Source organism: Podarcis filfolensis (genome assembly GCF_964270895.1).
Source record: "Podarcis filfolensis genome assembly, chromosome: 5".
Classification (NCBI taxonomy): domain Eukaryota; kingdom Metazoa; phylum Chordata; class Lepidosauria; order Squamata; family Lacertidae; genus Podarcis; species Podarcis filfolensis.
In genome coordinates this window covers 80,271,858-80,293,104 of record NC_139608.1, presented here as the reverse complement: position 1 = coordinate 80,293,104, position 21,247 = coordinate 80,271,858, and the positions used below count along the sequence as shown (strand labels likewise).

General features: G+C 43.7%; 1 protein-coding gene across 2 annotated transcripts in view; it reads right to left on the bottom strand.

Annotated features, from left to right (window-relative positions):
* The window catches only part of ZCCHC24 (zinc finger CCHC-type containing 24), a 114,015-nt gene that overhangs the window by 56,725 nt on the left and 36,043 nt on the right, over positions 1-21,247 (bottom strand). The window lies entirely within an intron of this gene.

Sequence of the window (21,247 nt, the reverse complement as noted above, 5' to 3'; positions counted from 1 at the left end):
GGCAATATTTATTGAATATTGCACTTAGGAAATGCTCTAAGCATCAAGGAGCTTCTACACAGTGAAGACAAACCATTTATGTTTTATTTACTTATTTGAACCACTTATATCCTGCACTTTTAACACACTGGTATTGAGGACCGCCATATCTCAAAGATTACCTCTTCCCATATGAACCAACTCAGACCCTGCAATCATCATCTGAGGCCCTTATTTGTGTGTTTCCTCTACAAGAGGTCTGGAAGGTGGCAACCTGAGAAAGGGCCTTCTCTGTGGTGGCTCCTGGTTTGTAGAATGCTTTCCCCAGAGAGGCTCACCTTGCATGTTCATTACATATCTTTAGGCATCAGGCGAAAACTTTCCTTTTCTCTGAGGGCTTTGACTAGTTAAGTTATATACGGACTTCTAAACTGTGGGGGGTGTTGTTGTCTGCTACTCTGTTATATATTTTTATATTATAAACTGCCCTGTGATCCATGGTTGAAGGACAGTACAGAAATTTAATATAAATGCATAAATTTAAAAAACTCATGTCCTTAGGGCAGCTAACAGAAAATTAATAAAAACAATGCATAATATAATAATTAATGGGGGGTTGCACCCCCCCAAAACAGCAACAACTATTTAATTTTCTATTTAGAAATCTTAAATGGCAGATATTTATTTATTCATAGGAATAATTATAAACCACCAGCTCCTAAAAATCTCGTGGTGGTTTGTGTACAATAAAATCATGAAAACATAAAATAACGAGCATGTATGTTAAAAATTGGATTATTGTCCTTATTCCAGAGGGGAGATTAGAAAAGGGTGGTGACTGCAACAATTATATGTGATATGGCATTTACTGAGGAGTTATGGGATAAAGTAGGTAAAATTAATGCAGACACACAACAGGTGAGGACAAAATAGCCCTCTCCAGGTCTTTAAAGTACACACATGGACATCGGTGGAGGAGATTAGAGTTCCAGATCATGGTCAGAATTCTACATATGTTCAGCTGAATGCATGAATGTCTCCCTTCGGACCTTCCTACTCAACAGAGAAAGGCTCAGGGTGGAGCTGGTGGGATGATGGGCTGGCACACATTGGACCCTTCAACAGTTTATGCCCACACACATTCTTTAAATGTCTGAAGAGGGCTAGCATCAATGGAATTTCAGTGTTGGTTTCCGGAGTTCTCCATTTTTCAGTTCTAGATCCCACAGAGATAGAGATAATAGTCTTAGTATGATAGCAAAATTGACATTGGGTTGGAAACAAATCAACAAAATCCAAATTAACCACACTTTAGCTATTGTGAATTGTCACTCCATAGAGTTCTTTTGATGTGCATCCCATTTTTCTGCTCTTGTTAGAATTTGTAATTATGCTTCTAGGGGAAGGACATCAACAGTCCTATGTGTGTGTGTGTGTGTGTGTGTGTGTGTGTGCGTGCGTGCGCACGCACACACACACACACACACACACAAACAAGCGTGCCAATTTCAACAATTGCATGCAGAAGGGTGTACACCTTGAAGACAAACATCCTGCCATTGTAGCCTCCATCCCAGCCTTTGCAATTGTGAGTTTCTGACCTCAAACTTCTATTCATGGTTCTGGAAATGCACAGAACAGCTATCGAGGCTTTTCAACGAATGTGGCTGGCTTCTTAAGATTATAGACAAAATGAGAGGGAAAATCACAAGGATGCATTCGACAAATCGTTATAATAAATTGATTATGATGACTCCTTGTTATAAAAGTAACATGTAGCTTTTTAGTCAGACACTGTAAACAAACAAACAAACAAACAAACAAACACCTCAACCCAATCTCCCCCAATCAATTCCTCACTAGAGTTTGTGATTTCCATCAGTATAGTGTGGTCTTCCCAAACTAAGAACTGTGCCACATGCTATGATTACTCTGGGAAACATTTATGTTATAAAGGTGTGTCCCACCATGAATACACTACGTGTGAAACAAAACTGTTCATGTACATACATACTTAAAAACCTTTGTGCATGCTTCTAGGAAACCTATGCCAATCAAGTGTGTGTGTGTGTGTGTGTGTGTGTGTGTGTGTGTACTGTATATATCATCTGTCTGACCGTCTATCTATCTGTCTCTTTAAAAAGGTAAAGGTAAAAGTACCCCTGACAGTTAGGTCCAGTCGCGGACGACTCTGGGGTTGCGGCACTCCTCTCGCTCTATAGGCTGAGGAAGCCAGCGTTTGTCTGCAGACAGTTCGTCTGGGTCATGTGGCCAGCATGACTAAGCCGCTTTTGGTGAACCAGAGCCGCGCACACAAATGCCGTTTCTATCTCTTACTTGCTCATTTTATGCTTTTCCAGAAAACACCAAAATATCACCAGGGTTTCTCATGGCAATTGTAATATGTGAATCCGCACTAGTTATGGAAACTCAAGCAAACCCACCTAATGCAACATATGCAAAAATCTGATTGTGCTGGACCTCCGTGGAGGCTCAGTGCTCAATAAGTTGCCCCTCTCACAGTAAGTGTGAATAAAGGAAATCCTTCATGATTCCCCATCCTATCGTAAGGCTCAGAACAACCGTGCCATATATGATGACTTAACTGCAAGGAAGAAAGCACCAAAGAGAGAACAATTCACACACTACGGAAGAGACATTTATGCACAAGTGTGCTCCGAAAGTGCAGGGCTGAATAATCCCTTTCAGTTCTTCCTCCTGAGAGTATTAATATAGATTCCACTGTGTAAAACAAGATGCCAGCTGTGAAACCTGAGGAAATGATGCAATAAGCTTAATCTTCAGCCTCATTTACTACTGCAGAGGGATTGTAAACAGTGTTTTGTAGCTAAGAGGGCAGGTTGAGATCCAGAAATAATATCATGACGACGCACCACTCTTCCCCTCCTCTCCCCTGCTCCCACCACCAGAAAAGAGAGAGAGAGAGAGAGAGAGAGAGAGAGAGAGAGAGAGAGAGAGAGAGAGACTGTGCTCTCTTCTGACATTCAGGCTGACAGAACTGAAGTGCAGAGCATCTGAAGAGATGCTATTATAGGCTGCTGAGAGGCCCATGTTATGTGTCAGCAGAACATACATCCTTCCAGGACTTCTCAAGGGTCCTGTGTGTAGATGTGTTTACATGGAAACCATGACCCCCAGGAGAAAAACAAAATTAGGGAGGGAATGTTTCTATCCACCTGCTACAGTATGGTTTATAATCTCTTTCCAAAATAGCTTAACTCTTTGAGTGTCAAAGCGGAATGAAAGGGGAAGGTCATGCTTGATGACTAATTAGAAGCAGCAGCAAACATTTGCCAAAACTGAATTTCAAAACAAATTGAGGTTTCTTCTCAGGTGAGTCATCTGAAGGAGTTCCAGTGAAGGCAAAGAAGTTTGAACAAAACTATCAACATTTCTCAGGGGTGTCCTGCAGGTCGCTAGGTTTCGCCTACAAAAGCTTCCTCCTCAGGTAAAATATATAAGGAGTCTCAAGAGAAACCAAGAGAATATCAAAATCACTAGCACGATTTTTCAAGGTGTGCAACAATTTTGACACATATGTACTGTTGCAAAATATGCCTTATTTGACAAGACCACCATCAGTTGTTTGCCCATCATTAATATTAGGACCCCTCCATCAGTTGGAAACAATAGATTGCTGTCATATAATTTGAAGTAATTTAACTTCCATCCATGGCTAGGACTACCAACCATTCACAGTTCCAAAATAAGTGGAAAACTTATGGGCAGAACTTGCGCTTATTTTTTGTGGTGAAACTGTATGATTATTTGAACCTTACTCAATTCTATCTTGACTTTCAGAAATATGAAGCACATTGGTGGAGCGGGGGTGGACTTCTGAAGGCAGCAAGAAGCAACAGTAAGTCTGCATTAAAACTTTTTAAAAAAAACACACGAATGCAAGCTGTTTTGTGGAAATAAAATACATACCGATTTTCTGCTTGTCACATCTGCTTGGAAAACTAAAATTTGCCATATATGCTAAATAGTGAATATACTGACCGTTAGGCTTTAGTAACTTGTTTTCAAGCCCCCTATTTATTTAATTTGGGGAATGCTCCAAGTGAGAGGTGAGGTGGTTTCTAGCTAGAATGGTTGGATTTGTCTTTTTGGTGTTGTTTTACCACTACAATTAGAGGCAGGTTAGAGGAATCGTGTGTCTTGGCAAAGGAAAGGGGAAGAGGCGGGAGTGCTGCCATCCCTCTGGTGGTAGGTAGGGGGCTGAATGAAGCTGAACGAAGACATATGGAGGGAGGAGGGCTAGTTACATCAAAGCCCCCCCCCCCCGTTTCACCCACTGTCCTGCTCTGATTTGATGACCGAGATGAAGTGTACATAGGATGTTCACGCAGGCAGGTGTTTTGCCTGAGGCTGCCATCACATTAGGTTGGGTTTTTTTCACGTGAGAGTTGGAAAACCATTGTGGTTTAATAGTGGTTGGTGTGTCAGAGTGTGATATGAAAACCTAGGTTCAAATACTCTGCCCCACCCCCACAGCCATGAAGCTGAGTCACCATCTCTCAGCTAGGGATCAGCAAATCTCTCAGTTTGGGTTTCTCCATGTTTTTCAGTTTCCCAATCTTAAATTCAGTTCTCTACATTTGCATATCAGGAAGCACTATTGTTTTCTGTTTTGCTTTGTTGTTGTTGTTTTTTAAAAAAGTCCTCCTGAAAATTCCTCAGCATTTTGGTATGAATTCCTCCTAATATACACATATTTGTATGCAATTTTGGCTAATGTGTAATTATTATTCTTTTACAAAGCCATTTTCCCTAGCACAGCACATTTTTAAAATGTTATCTTCACTAATAGGGGGATTTCAGTGCAAAATTTGCCATAATATATGTATTTTTGGTCAAATTACTAGGCTGGGGAACTGCACTGCAAAATTCAGAGAGGCATGAATTTCAAAGGAATGGCTGTGTTTTGTCTTGGAAGGTGTGGATTAGGTAGGTTCACCTTTACATGTAAATTTATCCACCATGTAAAACTGCCATTGATTAAGCTGCAGGCTGATGGATAAGAAGAAAGAAAGAAAGAAAGAAAGAAAGAAAGAAAGAGAGAGAGAGAGAGAGAGAGAAAGAAAGAAAGCCAGCAAAAAATACTCAGGTCCAGTTTAAAACAAACAGAGAGCAATCAACACAACATTCATCTGAACACAAAGGAAGAACAGTTAAAGCTAAGCAGGAGGTAGGTACTTGTTAGTAAACGTGCACGAAGGGTCATTGATCTGTTTTATAAGGGCTGAGGGGGCCATTGCCAAAAGTGTCTGTTCCAGGATGTAAACTTTTTGGGTGAGCCGTCATTAGATATTTATTTCCTCAGCCACGAGCCCATAGCTGACACAGCTGCTCTGTGGAAGATGACGGAATACTTTTTAACAATTCAAAACCAGCATTTTTGTGAGCCCACCTGCAGTACAAACCCCCACCACCACCCTGTCCAAAGCTAATAAATCATTTCTCATTATGGGCCTAGTCCACCGGGACCCTCTCCTGGACAAGCAAGCTTAAATGAATTGTGCAAGGGCACATTAGCGTTTGAGCACGTTTTAAATGGGTCTGCAAAAGGGAAGTTCCCAGCTTTAGTCTCCACCATTGTGCTCCCTCTCTTCCTCTCTCTGTCTATGGGAAATTTCAAGCTCATAGTGGCAAATTTACCAAACGGATTGTTTAGTGGCCAGAGTGACAACAAAACTAATTATTGATTAGTGTGCAGTGGAGAGTGTAGGAAAATAAATTAGCTGCATTTGCACTTAATGCTATATCACAGAGAGGCTTTAAGGTTGAATTTGGCCCTGGGTCCCTGCCCTAAATGGTTTACAACTAGGTTACCTTCAGAATTGCCCAGGGATTAAGGTGGACTTCAGAGGCCTTGCATTGGGTGCTATCTCTGGATATCTGTCAAGTGAGCACAAAAGAATGGACCTTCTCCGGGGTGCCATGCCCTCTTTCCCATCAGAAACAAGGACAGCATTGCTTTGACAGACTCTGATGTGCAGCATCTCCGCTTAATTGCTGGCTGCTTGTTGCTGTTGTTTTCTAGTATCTTAACGGCAGCCAAAATGGTTTGGCTTTCATTTTCATTTTGTATGCTATTATGGTTTTGCTGTCTGCTGCCCTAGCAGAAGTAAGAAGGAGGAGGAGGAGGAGGAGGATGAATTAAATTTATAGACTGCCTTTCATCCGAAGATCACTGCATTGCTTTGGTAGGCCTCACTCACTAACCCACAAATTATCTTTGCATAGCAATGGATCTGGGAGTTCTGTATTTTAATGGTTAAAATATTCTTAACCAGATCCTAGTCTGTTCCAAATCGCATGGGTCAACTTTGACAGGTGGCAGGACAACTCCCTGACATCACCATGGCATCAGATAATTGACAGGTGGGTTGTCCCACCCACCTGTCAAAGTGCTTTGTGGAGCACTGAGGAACAGCAGCCCAAGGAGCTTTGCCACCCGTACGCTTGGTACTTGAGAAGCACTGAGCACAGGGCTTGCAAAGAACTTTCTGCAGTGCTTCTTGAACACCTGACAACCAACCTAATGGCTGTGGTGTGTTTGGGGAAAAGTGACAAAAACGCTTTGCAAGCCCCATGCTTGCATCCAGCATAGGGCTTACAAAGCAACTTTAATCATCAATCATCTACGCAACTAAGTCCCAATCCAGCGGGTTTCCCACCCCTCTTTTAAGCCTTTTCCTGGTCCTTGTGACCAGGATGCTATCATCAGAGACTGTGGTGATGGAAACTGTCCCTCAGGACTTCAGACGTCAACTTCCATGTCTGTCAGCTTTGGGGGAGAGACAAGAACTCCACTTGCCATGGAACAATTTGCCTCCCCCCCACACACACTTTGTCAGTTGGGGACCCTTTAGCTTTCTTCTGTTGGTGTCAACATCAGTGTGGTGAGCAGTTAATGTGCAGTGGCCCATTTGATCATGGAGAAAATTCCCTGAGCGAGACATTGCACAGCTTGCTATGTAGAGGCAGCTGCTATTGAGACACATTTAAAATGCCCTCTGCATGGAGACAGCTTTGTTTGCTTGGGATGCAAGTCTCTGGCTGATAAATACATTATAATGAAGAAGTCGGAATGAATAAGGGTGAAAAGCCTTCTATTATGCAGGTGGGTGGGGGGGATCCAGCACAAAATCCTGCTTCTTGGAGCTGGCTTGGTCCCAGGGCTTTTTGTGTGGGTGGGTAAGGCTTGGAAGAATTCCTCCAAGCATGTCTTGCATTGCAAAGAGCCTGCAGTCTATAAACACACAGCTCCAGCTCCGAGCTTTGATTCACTTTTCTTCTGTGCCTCTGACTCACTTGAATTATGGGGAGAAATGTGTGGGGAAGGGGGTCCCTCTCCCCAGCTTCAGTTCTCCAGCAGCTCTGGATGAATCTGAGCAACAGGGGGATGTCAGGCTCCAACGTAGCACCCTGTAATTTGAGACTTCAATCCAAGCAAAATGCCCTTAAATGGAGGGATCATTTCTCCACCGTGTGAATGTGGGAAATGTCAGCTCTTAAAAAAAATACATGACACACACCACAAACTTTGAGGCTGGAGACCAATGGCTGGTTTTCCCTGCCCCCCCAAGTGGTTAAAGTTGCATAGTATAGGCACAACTTGCCTATGGCATGCCTGTTCATTTCCCCAGAGTTTCTGGTTGGTGTCCAGCCAACTTTTACTCAGAGCTGACCTCTTGAAATGAATGGGTCTAACTTAGTCCTGTTCATGAATTTCTGTTTCCTATGGCAAAAGTGTGCTCAACAGCAGGCTAACACCAGGGTTAATCTGCCTCTATCCAGAATCCTGAGGGCTGCCTGCTGCTGCAGTTACAGGCAAAGCTTTTGGAAAGGACCACAGAAATGAAGGGTGGTCAAATACATGGCTTTTGGAAGGAGGGAGGGCTCTAGCACCCTGCCAGAGCCTCGCGCCTCCTTCCCAAAGTGCGGCGCCTTGCTTACCCAGCTTTGGGAAGGCAGCATGAGAGCTGGGTATGTGTGTGTCAAATTTTGACCTTGCTCCCTGATCCCTCCCCCCCCCCCCGTGACAAGACAGGGGTTCTGTGTCGAAGCACTCTTGCAGCCCACTTGGTATGAAAAGTTGAGCCGCCCTGCTTGATAGCATGCCCAGTCCATAAACAAGTCATCATAACTCCTCCATTTTGTAAAGCTAAAACTTTCTGCAAGTTGTTTACTTTTGGAAAAAGGTGGAGGGAGGATGGCAGGATGGGGAATAATCTCCTCATGCATTTGCACTGCCAGCTACTTAACACCCTAGCATGGGGGTGGGGTGGGGGGCTCCCTTAAAAAAAAAAGATTTATGCAGCTGCATACTGGGATTGAGTTTCAGGAGATGTGAGCTGCAGGAGCAGGTGAGAGACCACCTGGGCAAGGAATGCAGACTTTGGAACAAAAAGGGCAAGAGTAATCGGCACTCTTTTTTCCAAATTGGAAAAGAAGCTGACAAGATGGTGCTTTGTAGCTTAGTCTCTCTCTCTGGCACTAAGAATGGCTAGAAAGCCACCAGCTGCTGGGGGGTGTCCTGCATGGTAACACGAACCTTTAATAAAAATGGAAACTGGGCAGGCCCAAAATGCATTAAAAAAACCCACCAAGTAGCGAACTAAGCAGGCTGCATGGCCTTTTATCGACATGCTGCAGATCTGCTTAGAATCATAGGATCTGTGGGCCTCTCTGGTCTATGCTGCCTGGAATTTAATGTCTTGAGAGAAGGAACTTTCCAGCATTAGTTTTGCCTGAGAATTCATTCCAGGTCTATATTCAGAAAGCCAGCCACCCAAAGGTTGCCTGAGCAGCATCGCATTGTGGATGGCCACAACCAGCTTCAAGGTCTTGCACTGGGCAAGATGACAGTGTCATGCTGCTGGAAGTCCTTAATCTTCCTTTGGTGGCTGGTCTCTCCAACATCAAGGAGTGTGGATAAGAACTGACACAATGATTCTTGGCGGGTTGTTCAGAGAACTGCCCAAACTTGCCCAAGGCTACGGCCAACCATTGAGGAAACACTGCCCCAGCTTTAAATAAGAAGCATATATTTGGAAAGAGCTTTGAGTGGGCTGAAAATACCTTACAGAAATCCCCCTCAAATGCCTCTGAAGTCTGCTAACCTTCTTGAAAAAGGTGTGGCCAAACACAGTGATTATACAAACAATTTGCATGTGTTTGAGAGCAATGGGAGCTAGACAGAGAAAGGCCCAGTCCTCCATTCTAGCTGAATGTAAAGAGCTACATATACATGTTAAATTCATCTGGACAGACCTTTGGCATCATGGATACAGTTTGAGAGAATGACGCTTTTCACTGTTTCTTTTTGAAAAGTGTAGCCAAAGGAAGGCAGTGTGTTTTCTGCTTTGTGCAATAAAGTGCAGAACAGAGCAGCCAGCGACCCACAATCCCAGGGGTCCTTATTAGTCTGTCTAAAGGAAGATAAAGGGTTAGGGCAAAAGGCACATTTTCTAAGGTCTGCCACCCACATCCTATATGTGTTTCTCCTAGGCTTGCCAACGTATTTACCTACTTCCGCATCTGTAATATCCGCCTGATCAGAATACATCAGTTCAGTCCAGTTCAATTTATTGCATCTAGCAAACAGCCATTACACACAGATATGAATACATCAGCAGGAGGCCATGATTATTTCTAATGCTGGTTTCTGCAGACCAAGCAGCTATTTCAGGCACATGAGTGGGCTGGTTCTGTGTCTGCTTTGGCCAGACTGAGGGAGACTTGCATGTTTAGGAAATTAACATTCTTTGGAAGGACCAAGTTCCCTGTGGCTGCGCCCCAAACCTCCTTATTCTAATGCCCAATAGCTGGAAATTTTGATCCTGAATTGAAAAGGAGTAATCGGGACTATGCAAGGGCAGGAGGGGTTTTGCTAGCTTCCTCCGCCCTGGGACGGTTGCAGCCTTACATGCAAAAATTAGCAGATGATTTTACCCTGCCAGGAAAAGTGTTAGCTTATAAATTTCTGGCTGTTCAGGGTTCATATTAAGTGAACATCCAGCCCTTCTTGAGTTTTGCTGTTCAACCGGAAAAATCATGGGTGCCAGTGGGACTTGACTCTATGTTGCCAATGGTGCAGATAAGCTTGGTCACTGAAGTTTCAAGCACCTAGCAGGGCACAATTGCGATGTGTGTGAACGAAGTGACTGTTCCCACACCATGAGTTTCAACGTGGAATTCCCACTCTTGTCCTTCAAAAAGTGAATGGGGGAAAACGTTGCTATGGAAGACAGGGGAGCATAACTCCTTGCAGTGTTGAAAGTTTACAGAGCTTGTAAGTGGGGAAATGAGGAGTGGGTGGTGCTAAAAACCCTCAGAGTGGAAGCACCCTAAAGTGTCATGATGATAGGGGTGACACATCTGCAGTGCCACTACTGGACTTCAGCACCCTCTGAAGTCATTAGCACAGAATTAACACAGAGCAATGGAAAGGAATCAGAGAGCAGCCATTCTATCTGCAAAAAAAGCAATCCTTGTCTCAGATAAATCTGCAAACGCACTGCAAACTACATGTGCATAGACTGCATCAGAGGCTTATTAGGTTAATTGCTAATAATGACTAAAATCTTCATATATCCCACCAGACTTTTGGATGCAACAAAGATGCGAGACCCTGAACAACCTAAATTTTACAAATCCAGTTCTCAACAGCTCTAGCATGATAACAAACAGAACCTGAAGCCAGGCAGAAAGGTACAGAGTTGAACAGACAGGACTAAAGGGAGCATGAGGAGCAGCCACCAATGTCACCCCTAAACACATTTCCTTAGCACCTACCGTATTTTTCACCCTATAGGGTGCACTGGCCCATAGGGCGCACCTAGTTTTTTGGGGGGGGAATAAAGGGGGGGAAATTACTTCCCCCCAGGCGCGCGGCTGGGGCGGGGGAAGCCCGAGCTTCCCCCGACCCCAGCCCCCAGAACAGGCTGCTATCCCGCAAGCCTTGGGAGCCCGGCGGGAACTTCCTTTGGGCTCCCAAGGCTTGCGGAGAGCTGCCTGAAGCCCGGGGTGTGCTCCGCTGGGCTCCCCGGGTTTCGGGCTGCAGGCTGCTGTCTGCAAGCCTTGGGAGCCCGGCGGGAGCTACCAACCTTACTATATGCTTGTGAAACATGGACCACTTATAAACGCCATCTCCAGCTCCTCGAAAGATTCCATCAACGGTGTCTCTGGAAAATTTTACACATCACTCGGGAAGACAGGCGAACTAATATGTACTGGAAGAAGCAAAGATCACCAGTGTTGAAGCAATGATTCTTGAACATCCACTTTGTTGGACTGATCATGTTGTGCGGATGCCTGGTTATCACCTTCCAAAACAACTACTCTATTCTGAACTTAAAAAGTAAAAGCGTAATGCTGGTGGTCAACAAAAGAGGTTTAAAGACTATCTCAAGGCAAATCTTTAAAAAATGTAGTATAAACACTGACAACTGGGAAACACTGGCCTGTGAGCATTCCAGTTGGAGAACAACCAAAGGTGTCATGGGCTTTGAAGCCACTAGAACTCAGGACACAAGGGAGAAATGCGCTAAGAGGAAGGCACGCTTGGCAAATCCACACCGTGGTCAACTCCCATCTGGAAACCAATGTCCCCACTGTGGAAGGACGTGTGGATCCAGAATTGGCCTCCACAGTCACTTACAGACTCATTTTTAAAACCGTGTTTATGGAAGACAATCTTACTCAGCTACGAGTGATGGCCAAAGAAGAAGAAGAAGAATAGTCAAGATTCAGATTTATCACCATATCTGCTGGGGACCTCAGAACCAGTTAACTAATCCAAAACCAACCAACCAACAAACCCTTATATCTGGGTAGCTTGCAGGCACATTCAGAGGTTTATGTTCCATCTGGCAAGAAACCTGTGGAACCATTAAAGGAAAGTAGGTGAAGCAGCAGGCATTTGGGAATCTCTGCCCCACACTTCAAACTGGGCATGACTGGGTGGGCATGATACAAGACAATCGGTGGCATTTTGCATCTGATGGTTATGAATTCCTTTGTTACCAAGGTCCAGCACAGCATCAGCTGCTGACATGTACAGACTTGTTTTAAAAGGCACAACATCATGGAAGTGGTACAGCCAGGGTCATTGGTTCAAAACCTCAACAATAAAATGTGTTATCTTTTCTTTGTTTCAGCCCTTGTGGGGCAATCTGGGGGCCAGCAGTAATAAATAAATAAATTTAAAAGTGACTGAGGCCAGATGGCATTCACCCAAGAGCTTATAATGAATCCAAATGTGAAACTGTTGAGCTAAAATATGTAACATCAGTATAATCAGACACCTTAAAATCAACAGACATTTCAATGGTTGAAGTGTAACCCCTTAAATAATAAGAATAAAGGACCAAGAGGAGACTGAGAAGTTACAGATCCATTATCAGAATGTGTCTCCTAGTTAAATTGGTGGGAAGCAAAGTTAAGGCTAGCATGGTTAAAAATACAAAAGAGAAGGCCTTGTTGAGCAGGAATCAGCATGGCTTCTGAAAAGTGAAGCCTTTTCTCAATGGTCTTTTGTAAAAAAAAAAAAAACCATGTAGGGGTGAACCAATCAACAATGTGTATTTGGATTTGGACAAAATCCTCACCAAAGGCTGCTGAAGGAACTTAGCTATTGTAGTGATAAGTGGATAGATCTTCTTACGGATTGGTAGCAGGTTAAAAATAGGAAGCAGAAGGAAATAATAAGTTGATAATGGAGGGAAGAGTGAGATTTCTCAAGGATTTCTATTATCCCAGGTTTCCCAGAACCTGGCTATTTAATTATTTAATGAGCTTCCCAGGAGTATCTGGCTAGCTACTGTTGGAGATGGAACGCTGAACTGCATGGATCTTTGTTTTACTTACTTGCTGATGTTCTCATGACCTTAGCTCAGCACTTGAGAAACAATGATCAGTTCTGAAACTTGTCCGCACTATTTGATCTCGTATTAGGTTTCACAGCCAATTCTGGACCAAATACTCAGTTTTGATAACTTTTTCCAAACTCAGTGAAAATGATGCCAAGGAGAAAGCAGGAGAGCAAGTTAATGCATCTCTTGAAAATGTTCGATTTAATTATTTTGGCAGGAGATAGGACCACTCATTCTGAATCACCAAATAAGATTGCTGTCAGACTGCACAGAGTTTTCAGTAAGGATTGCCACATCCAAAACAAATACAAGAAAGCAATTTCTGGCCAACTGTTACTAAGAGGAGTTTCTCTGTTTATTATCAAAATATTTGTGCTTTATTCTGCGCGCCTTGATTGAATTTATAAGAAAACAGACATTGGAATTGGTAATGGAACCCGGGCACGTTTATTACAAAAGGGTACACTTGTGTTTTATTTTACACTTCTCTATTAATGTTTTGATATATATAAGAAACAACTCAACCTCCCTCTTGGGTGGTGTCACCATTTGAGTTAAGCACTGAGTAATCTACTGAAATTTAGAAACAAATCAAGATTATGGGGGGGGGGGGAATGGAACTCCTACCAAGGACATTTGCAGACAATAGCCTTTTCCCTGTAACTGACTTAAAAACTCAGATACATAAGCTAGGTGTCAAATGGCCCCTGAAACCAGGGTTATAGTCACCATCCCAAAAGTTGTATTTTCCAATACGATTTTTGGTTCCTAAAATTCATCCTGATTATGCACATAAAATATAATTGATAGAATTCTACATGATGTGTTGTTAGTGTGTGAAAACAGGAAGATCCAAGGATCTCCAGGCATCGGTCCAGTATACCTGAAGGAGCGTCTCCACTCCTATCGTTCTGCCCGGACACTGAGGTCCAGTGCCGAGGGCCTTCTGGCAGTTCCCTCGCTGCGAGAAGCCAAGTTACAGGGAACCAGGCAGAGGGCCTTCTTGGTAGTGGCACCCGCCCTATGGAATGCCTTCCCACCAGATGTCAAAGAGAAAAACAACTACCAGACTTTTAGAAGACATCTGAAAGCAGCCCTGTTTAGGGAAGCTTTTAATGTTTAATAGACTATTGTATTTTAATATTTTGTTGGAAGCTGCCCAGAGTGGCTGGGGAAACCCAGCCAGATGGGCGGGGTATAAATATTATTATTATTATTATTATTATTATTATTATTATTATTATGGCACCTCCAGGTAGTGGAGACATTGGGCACCATGCTGGTGCTTGGGCATCTTCATGTGGTTGCAAGTGGCTAATAGCCAGGTTCAAAATGTGCCAACAACAGATGAACTTGCTGCTTGTCTCCAACTGGAATCTGGCTGTTTAAATTTTCTAAGTAATCACTAATGGGGAGATGCAACTCTCCACTTCATTTCTCCCTGCTAATGACCACCCCTCTTTCCAATCAGGCAGTGGGGATGAATCATGCTCAGCTCAGTGACCCAGCCACAGAGACTCTGGGTTCCCAGTGTGTATGGAAGGAGGAAATTTTGCCTTTGGTAACAGAAGCAGCTAACAGACGAAGGCCACCAAAGGGAAGAATTTTAGTGTGAGTTTCCCAAGACTTTTTATACAATCACTGTGCTGTACAAAGAAGTGAAGACTTTGCACAGAGGAAGTCTAAGTGAAAGGCACAGATTTGGACCTGCCTCCCAGTCAGGGTTTATGCCAGCCAACAGTGACTTGTGCTGAAATAACAAGGGTGGGCTCCTGTGATGGTAGGTTGTTCTTAACACATTCTAAAAGTAAATATTTTTGGCTGTAAAATATTAATATTTCTATTGAATCTAAAATGACTCAACTGTCCAACTGACTTCCATGATCAGAACCGTTGGGAAATATCTAGCTGCCTTTGCACTCCAATTGGTTGTATGAGTTCTTTTAAACTCAGCTCCGCCTTCTCCCTGGTTGGTTTGTGTGTTTACAAAGCTCTTGTGCATGCATGCTTTTAATCTGCAAGCACAAGGTCCCCATTTTACCTCTATTTAGTAAAGTGAGAGGTGCCAAGGCAGATTTAGCAGCAGCCTATTTTTACCAGCTGAGAAGCAGCTGCATGGAGCAAAGTAAAATAAATAAATTCCAGGCCAAATGAACAGTGGCATGAGATGTCTGGCTGTCACCTGCCTGCAGAGTGCATCCCATGAAGGAAACACAAGGTCCAGCAACTCAAGCACTTTTGTGGCCCTACATCAATCTAGTCAGACATGTGAGAGCAGGTATCTAACTGGGCCTACTTAGATCAGCTTAGGTGAAGACAGCTCTCTGGGCTACTCCAGATGAGAGGCCAAAAATTAGTGCGAAACAAGACAAAAGAACAGAACAAAGTGCATAGCTGTCAACTTACAGATTTGAAAATAAGGGACCAGCAGCCTTGAAAATAAGGGACCAGCAGCCAAACTCATGCTGGGTAGCTTCATGAAGACTGTCCAACCAACTTTGTAACCAGAGGTTCAACTGAATAGAATCTGAATCACATGCACCACAAGGCCTATGCAGCCTCAACTTAAGATGGCTCCCCTGCCTGGCTTTGCACTGCAAAGTTTGCAGCAGCACGTGCAATAAAATGGCGTCCAGCATTCAAAAACTCCCTCAGCTTGCATTAACTATCCACACACAAGGCATGCAAGCTCCACCCCCCAGTCGTTCTTAGACTTCTTATTGGGTGAGCAACGCAGCCAAGCAACACAGTTGGAGCCTCCCTCCTCCCTGGCCGGCGGGGAGGGAGGGAGAGGAGCTGCTTCCTTTGAAATTTAAGGGACATCATTTAAGGGACATCCATCAGTAAGGGACAGCAGCGGGACATGGCGCTGGAATAAGGGACTGTCCCTTCAAATAAGGGACACTTGACAGCTATGACAAAGTGTCTACCACCATTTTCAGCCCAGATCGAAAAATCATTGGGAAAGAAACTGCAAACGAAAACCAGATAAAAAAAATCCTTCCAGTAGCACCTTAGAGACCAACTACGTTTGTTATTGGTATGAGCTTTTGTGTGGATGCACACTTCTTCAGATACCTCTTCAGATGGTCGGCAGCCATCACATACATAGTCATGTTGCTGTCATAGCTGCTCAAACACCTTTTTTCAGGTTTCCGAGGCATGACAAAAGCCTGCAAACCCTGTTTGAGCAGAGATTGCACTGAGACATAAAAAAATAAACATTATGCACAGGAGAGAATAGCTCAGTCACATCACCTTCAGTTCTCTTGCCTGTTTTGAGCTTCATACCCTTACCATGCCTACAATGCGCACATGCATTTTTTAGGATTTCAAAATCCAGATTTCCAAGATAGTGAAACCCAGGTAAATGAAACCACACCAGCAGAATAGTTTAGGTAGAAACCTCCTTCGCCGGGTATAATATCTGTGTACTTGAAGTAGTATGCATAGGTTCTGTTCAAACACACTTCAGCCTATTATGAGTGAACCTCAGGCTGTCAGGCTACACCCACTCACCTGGGGCAAAACCTTATTGGAATCAAAGGGAATTCCTTCCAGGTAGATACTTTACATATAGGATTGAGCTGTCACTCACAGTATGTATGGATATCAGTTTTTTTAAAAAATATATAATTTCTTCATTAATTTTATCAGTGTAAATTGAGTACCTGTTTTTGGTAGGAAAATGATAGGCAATACAGACAAATGGGTGGATGGATGGATAGATAGATGCAACTACTTTTCCACTTCTAGGGGTAATTCCTAAAACGAGCAAGCCTCGACTGATGGACTATTTAACTGGCTCTTTCTTCTGCCTCTGCAGTAGCTGGCTGGGTTGAGTTGGGGATGCTTGGCCAGGGATATTCATTTCCACCCACACAGCTGACTCTCTTTAAGATTTAGAACTCTCCTTATGGTTCCAATGAGGTTTCCACATACCTAAATGAGGACAAATGATTTGCTAAAACCTAAGCATGTAAATAAGGGCTGGGAATGGGCAAAATAGTAACATAATCCCTACAGCCGACAACTGAAGATCAAAGAATTTGGTAGACGCTGCTATTTTCCACACGATTCGGTTCCTCCAGGTTGTAGGCAGAGCCAGAGAGTAAGGGGGGGGGGTCCAAAATACCATGGGAAAGGCTTGCTCTCTTTTTCCCTTTCTCTTTTTTTTTAGGGGGGGGGGCAGAATGGCTGGCCTAGCCAGACACAGCAATAACTTGTTAAAGGGCCAGCTCTCCATTGCTTTCCAGTCCAGCTTGGCAGGCCCCAGGAGGTCAGATGAGGTTCAAAAGAGAAAGTTTGGAGTTTATGCTCCCTTTGAATATGCAGCAGTTCATGGACCTCTTCATCATTCACTGTAATAGCATCTTAACTATCATGTATGCGGCTCATCAAAAGGGGCAATCCGTCCTCATTGTCTCCAGCATATTCTTAGTAATGCGTTGGAGACCACACAAGCACACAGCCTTCTTTGCCTTGATGTTGTTGCTGCACTAAATTCCAGATAAAACTAGAAGTCTGTGGTCAAAGGTTTGGCTGGTTATATCATTTCGTTAACTTCAGCTTTCCTTACCTCTGCACTCTTGGCTATGTATATCCCTTCATCCCTCTGCCCCTCCTCTTTTTTTCTAGTTCCCCTTCCCCTCTCCTTTTGGCCTCCTCTTCCTCAATCCAAACTTCCACTCTTAGGCCCATCTTCTTCTATCCCTCCTTCCCTGTGACCTGCTTCCTGTCCTGTCCTGTCCTGCTCTCTCCAGAGTCAAGGACAATCAGTAACACTTAGGACCAGAGCAACTCGGTAAACGCAGTGGAAAATTGCTGTGGGGCTGCTTTTCATGGGCATCTTATGTGCAAGCCTGTGTGTATGCCTTAATTTTGTGCAAACATGCAGAATGTTGTAGTATCAACGTTTTGCTTAAAGTTGGCTTCTAGCCCTTACGGCTTTGAATAAAAACTTTGGAGGTGTGGGATCAACTTCATGGTGAAACCTAATAAGCCTGAGGGGGTTGTGTCAGTGCAAGGATTTGTTTGTGCAATGGAGCTTTCCCCCCTCCTGTCCTTCCCCACCTCCCCCAAGGCATGCCCTGAATCCTCTCCAAATCTGCTTCAGAGGTTTGGGGAAAAGCCTAGGGGGCACAAGGAAGGAAGGAGAGGAAAGTTCTGTTGGACAAGCAGATATCCTTGCCGTAACTGAACAAGTGACTTAGCGCTCCTTTGGATACCAGCTTCAAGTTCCACAGGTACCATGCATTTATTAAGGGAAGCATTAAGATGCTTTATGAAGCGTCTTGTGCTCCTCTGGGAGAATATGTGGGAATCCTTCACCACTTCAGAGTATATGGTTATATTTCTGACTGCCCTGCAAAGATGACCTGTGCACACTCTTGCTAATGAGACCACACACCCCATTGTGGCAGTGTCAGGAGAAAGATGAAGAGCAAAGAGAACTGGGGTGGAATCATAACAACACTGTAGTCCTATGTGCAACGGATAGGTATGTGGGTTCCTGAAGCCCAGTGGTCCCTGGAAGCCCTGACAGATGCTGAACCCCAGGCCTGGTTTCTCAAGCTGAGCAACCCTAGTTGAGAATCACTGAAAGAACATTGCGCATGAGCCACTTTTATTGCACCTAAGGAAATGCCCCCTGCAAACCAGAAACCTTCCACGTTCTTGGAGTTACTAAATAACACTCCACCAATCTTCCACACAAATTCTCTGTGCGCAATGAGGCAACAACTGCTTATAGTTTATCTGAAGCTCCCTGCTACAGATAAGAGGCTCAATCTCAGCTGTTGAACTTGAGCAAACGGAAGTTGTGGGACTGCTGGATCAGCAAACTATACTGAAAGCAACATCCCCTTTATGTAATTTGCCACATCTGGCAGGAAACCCCTCTCTTTTGATTTCCTTTTTGAAGAAAAGTGGACTCACTGTGTGGGTGTTGGTGCATCTTTTAGACCAACCTCTTTTTGGCGTCCATCCCCACTCAGTAAACCAACTCCCCATCCCTAGTCTTTCCTAGGGTGTCACCTATTTTCTGAATTTACATTATAACCACGTAGGCTTTCACCAGACATATAAAGAGACCAGGACTGCAGAACTGTGCAGCTAAGGCTTGAATTGCTGGTGTGCTGTGACCATGGTGGCTTCTGTTTACTTTAGATATGACAGAGCTTACTCTTCAGAGCCATATAAGCAAGTAAGATTTATAAAATTGCAAGCTGTATTGTTAGGGAGCCATATTTTCCTCTCTTAAACACACTAAACCGGTATTATTTCCTCTTCAAGTGTTAATGTCCAGTGTAGCAAAGAATTAAAGCAGAAGGAACTGTGCCATTCAACATAAAATGTCAGGGCTAGACTGAACAACATACTAAAGATGTTGTGGTGTATTTATCTAGGAGTTGCCAAAGCTGTAAGGGATTGGGGGGGGGGGGTCTGTCCTGCTTCCTGTATCTCAAAATAGTTTGATACCAGAGGAAGGATTGTCTGTGTTGCAGATGCTGATAAACTTAAAATCTATCTAGCCTATCCAGGTTGCCATCAGGGATAGACAGTTCCTGCTCTGCATCAATTTTGCATGAACTTCTTCATCTGTGATAAAATTGCATTTGAATTTATGTTTGAATGTGTATCCTATCACATGACACTTACACAGATTTCGTGGGAAGAGCCATGGTGGTTTAACTGATATAAAACGAATCAAGTATATAGCATAGATATTCCTTAGGTGGTTTTTCATTGAGTTGGGATTGCTTATTTAGTGCTTGCAAATTTCTGCATGAAATTTCATTTACGGAATTGGTAAAGAAAGAGTTTTAAGGAAGCAAAAAAAAAAAAGAACTCTCACAGGGAGCTGCATCACACTGTGGCACAAGAAATGTGGTCTCTAGTGCAGACTCTGAAATCTTGAGAATGTGTGACTTTGTAATTGAGCCCTAAGTGCATTTCTAGGTCTTATTATTGTGCAAAGCATGTGTGCGGTTTCTGCTAAATAGTGCTACGACTCAAGGCTGCCACGCTCTTGAACCTGAAGATCCATGGCTTGAGGAATGTCAAGCAAGGAAGAGCTTTGCACCACCACTAAACTCTGGCTAGAGGAGGAAACTAGAGGATATTAATCAGCCAGACCAGCAAACAAATGATTACATAACAACTTCCTGTCCTTCACCATATGCTCCAACCCACAGCCTACTGCACCTCAATCTCTGCTGAAGTCTAACCTTCCTTCTGGGACAAACATTAGAATACAGTACATTTCCCCCCCTCCAAATGCCACATAAGATGTATCAAGCAAGTTGTGAATCCAGATCAAAATATACACACTTGCATAACTGATTTAAGAACTGTTGATTTTCTGCAGAGTGTGGGATTCTGGATTGTTTCATGTGGTATTGAATGCATGTTATGATCAGACTATGTGAGGGTGGAGGAAGCCTTGGCTTGGCCCAGAGGAGATTAGTTTAAGGAGTTGTTCTGAAGCGAGGGCAGGTCTCTGACCTTACAAAAGCATCTAAGATTTTGTGTTCTATGGAGGAGGGAAAACATGGTTTTAAGGGTCTCATCTGAACAATCATCACAAAGGAGAAGTTACATAATACTTGGATTATTTACATAGCAAAATTGAAGGGCACAATTACCCCAGCTATGATTTAAACTAATTACAAAGGGATCCAAAAAAACAGAGCATTTGGACCTCTCAGTTGAAACCGCTGCCAATCAACCCTGCCTCTGAGTGTGCAGCTTCAAACCCTGAATGTTATCTCATGTGAAACATCTAGGAACAAAGGAAGCTGCTGTATACTAAATTAGACTATTGGTTCATCCAGCTGATTTTTTTGTCTGCACAGATTGTCAACAGCTTTCCAGGGTTTCAGACAACCCTACCTGAAGATGCCACCAAGTGAAGCCGGGTCCTTTTGGATGTGTTCCTACACTGAGCTACAGTACAGCCTTTCCCAGCAGCACTTCTACTGGAGCAAACAGGCAGCAGAACTTGTCAGGTTATTGGCTTAGCCCAGCGTGAGACTCTTAATCTCAGGGTCATGGGCTCGAACCCCACGTTGGGCAAAAGATTCCTGCACTGCAGGGGTTGGACTAGATGACCCTTGCGGTCCCTTCCAACACCATGATTCTATTCTCCAAGTCAGCCAGGGAGATCCACAGGTGAAAGAAAAGATCCACATGCACAACTTGTTTGCTGGACCAGGAACTGTGTCCACGGATCAACTTTGGACATATGTTTGGACACACATCCTTACTGTGATGCACATCTGGGTGGAAGGTGCACAGAAAGATTTCCAATCACTGCAGTGGGTGAGTAGGGGTGGCTTTCTATGTGACTTGCAATGCTTAGA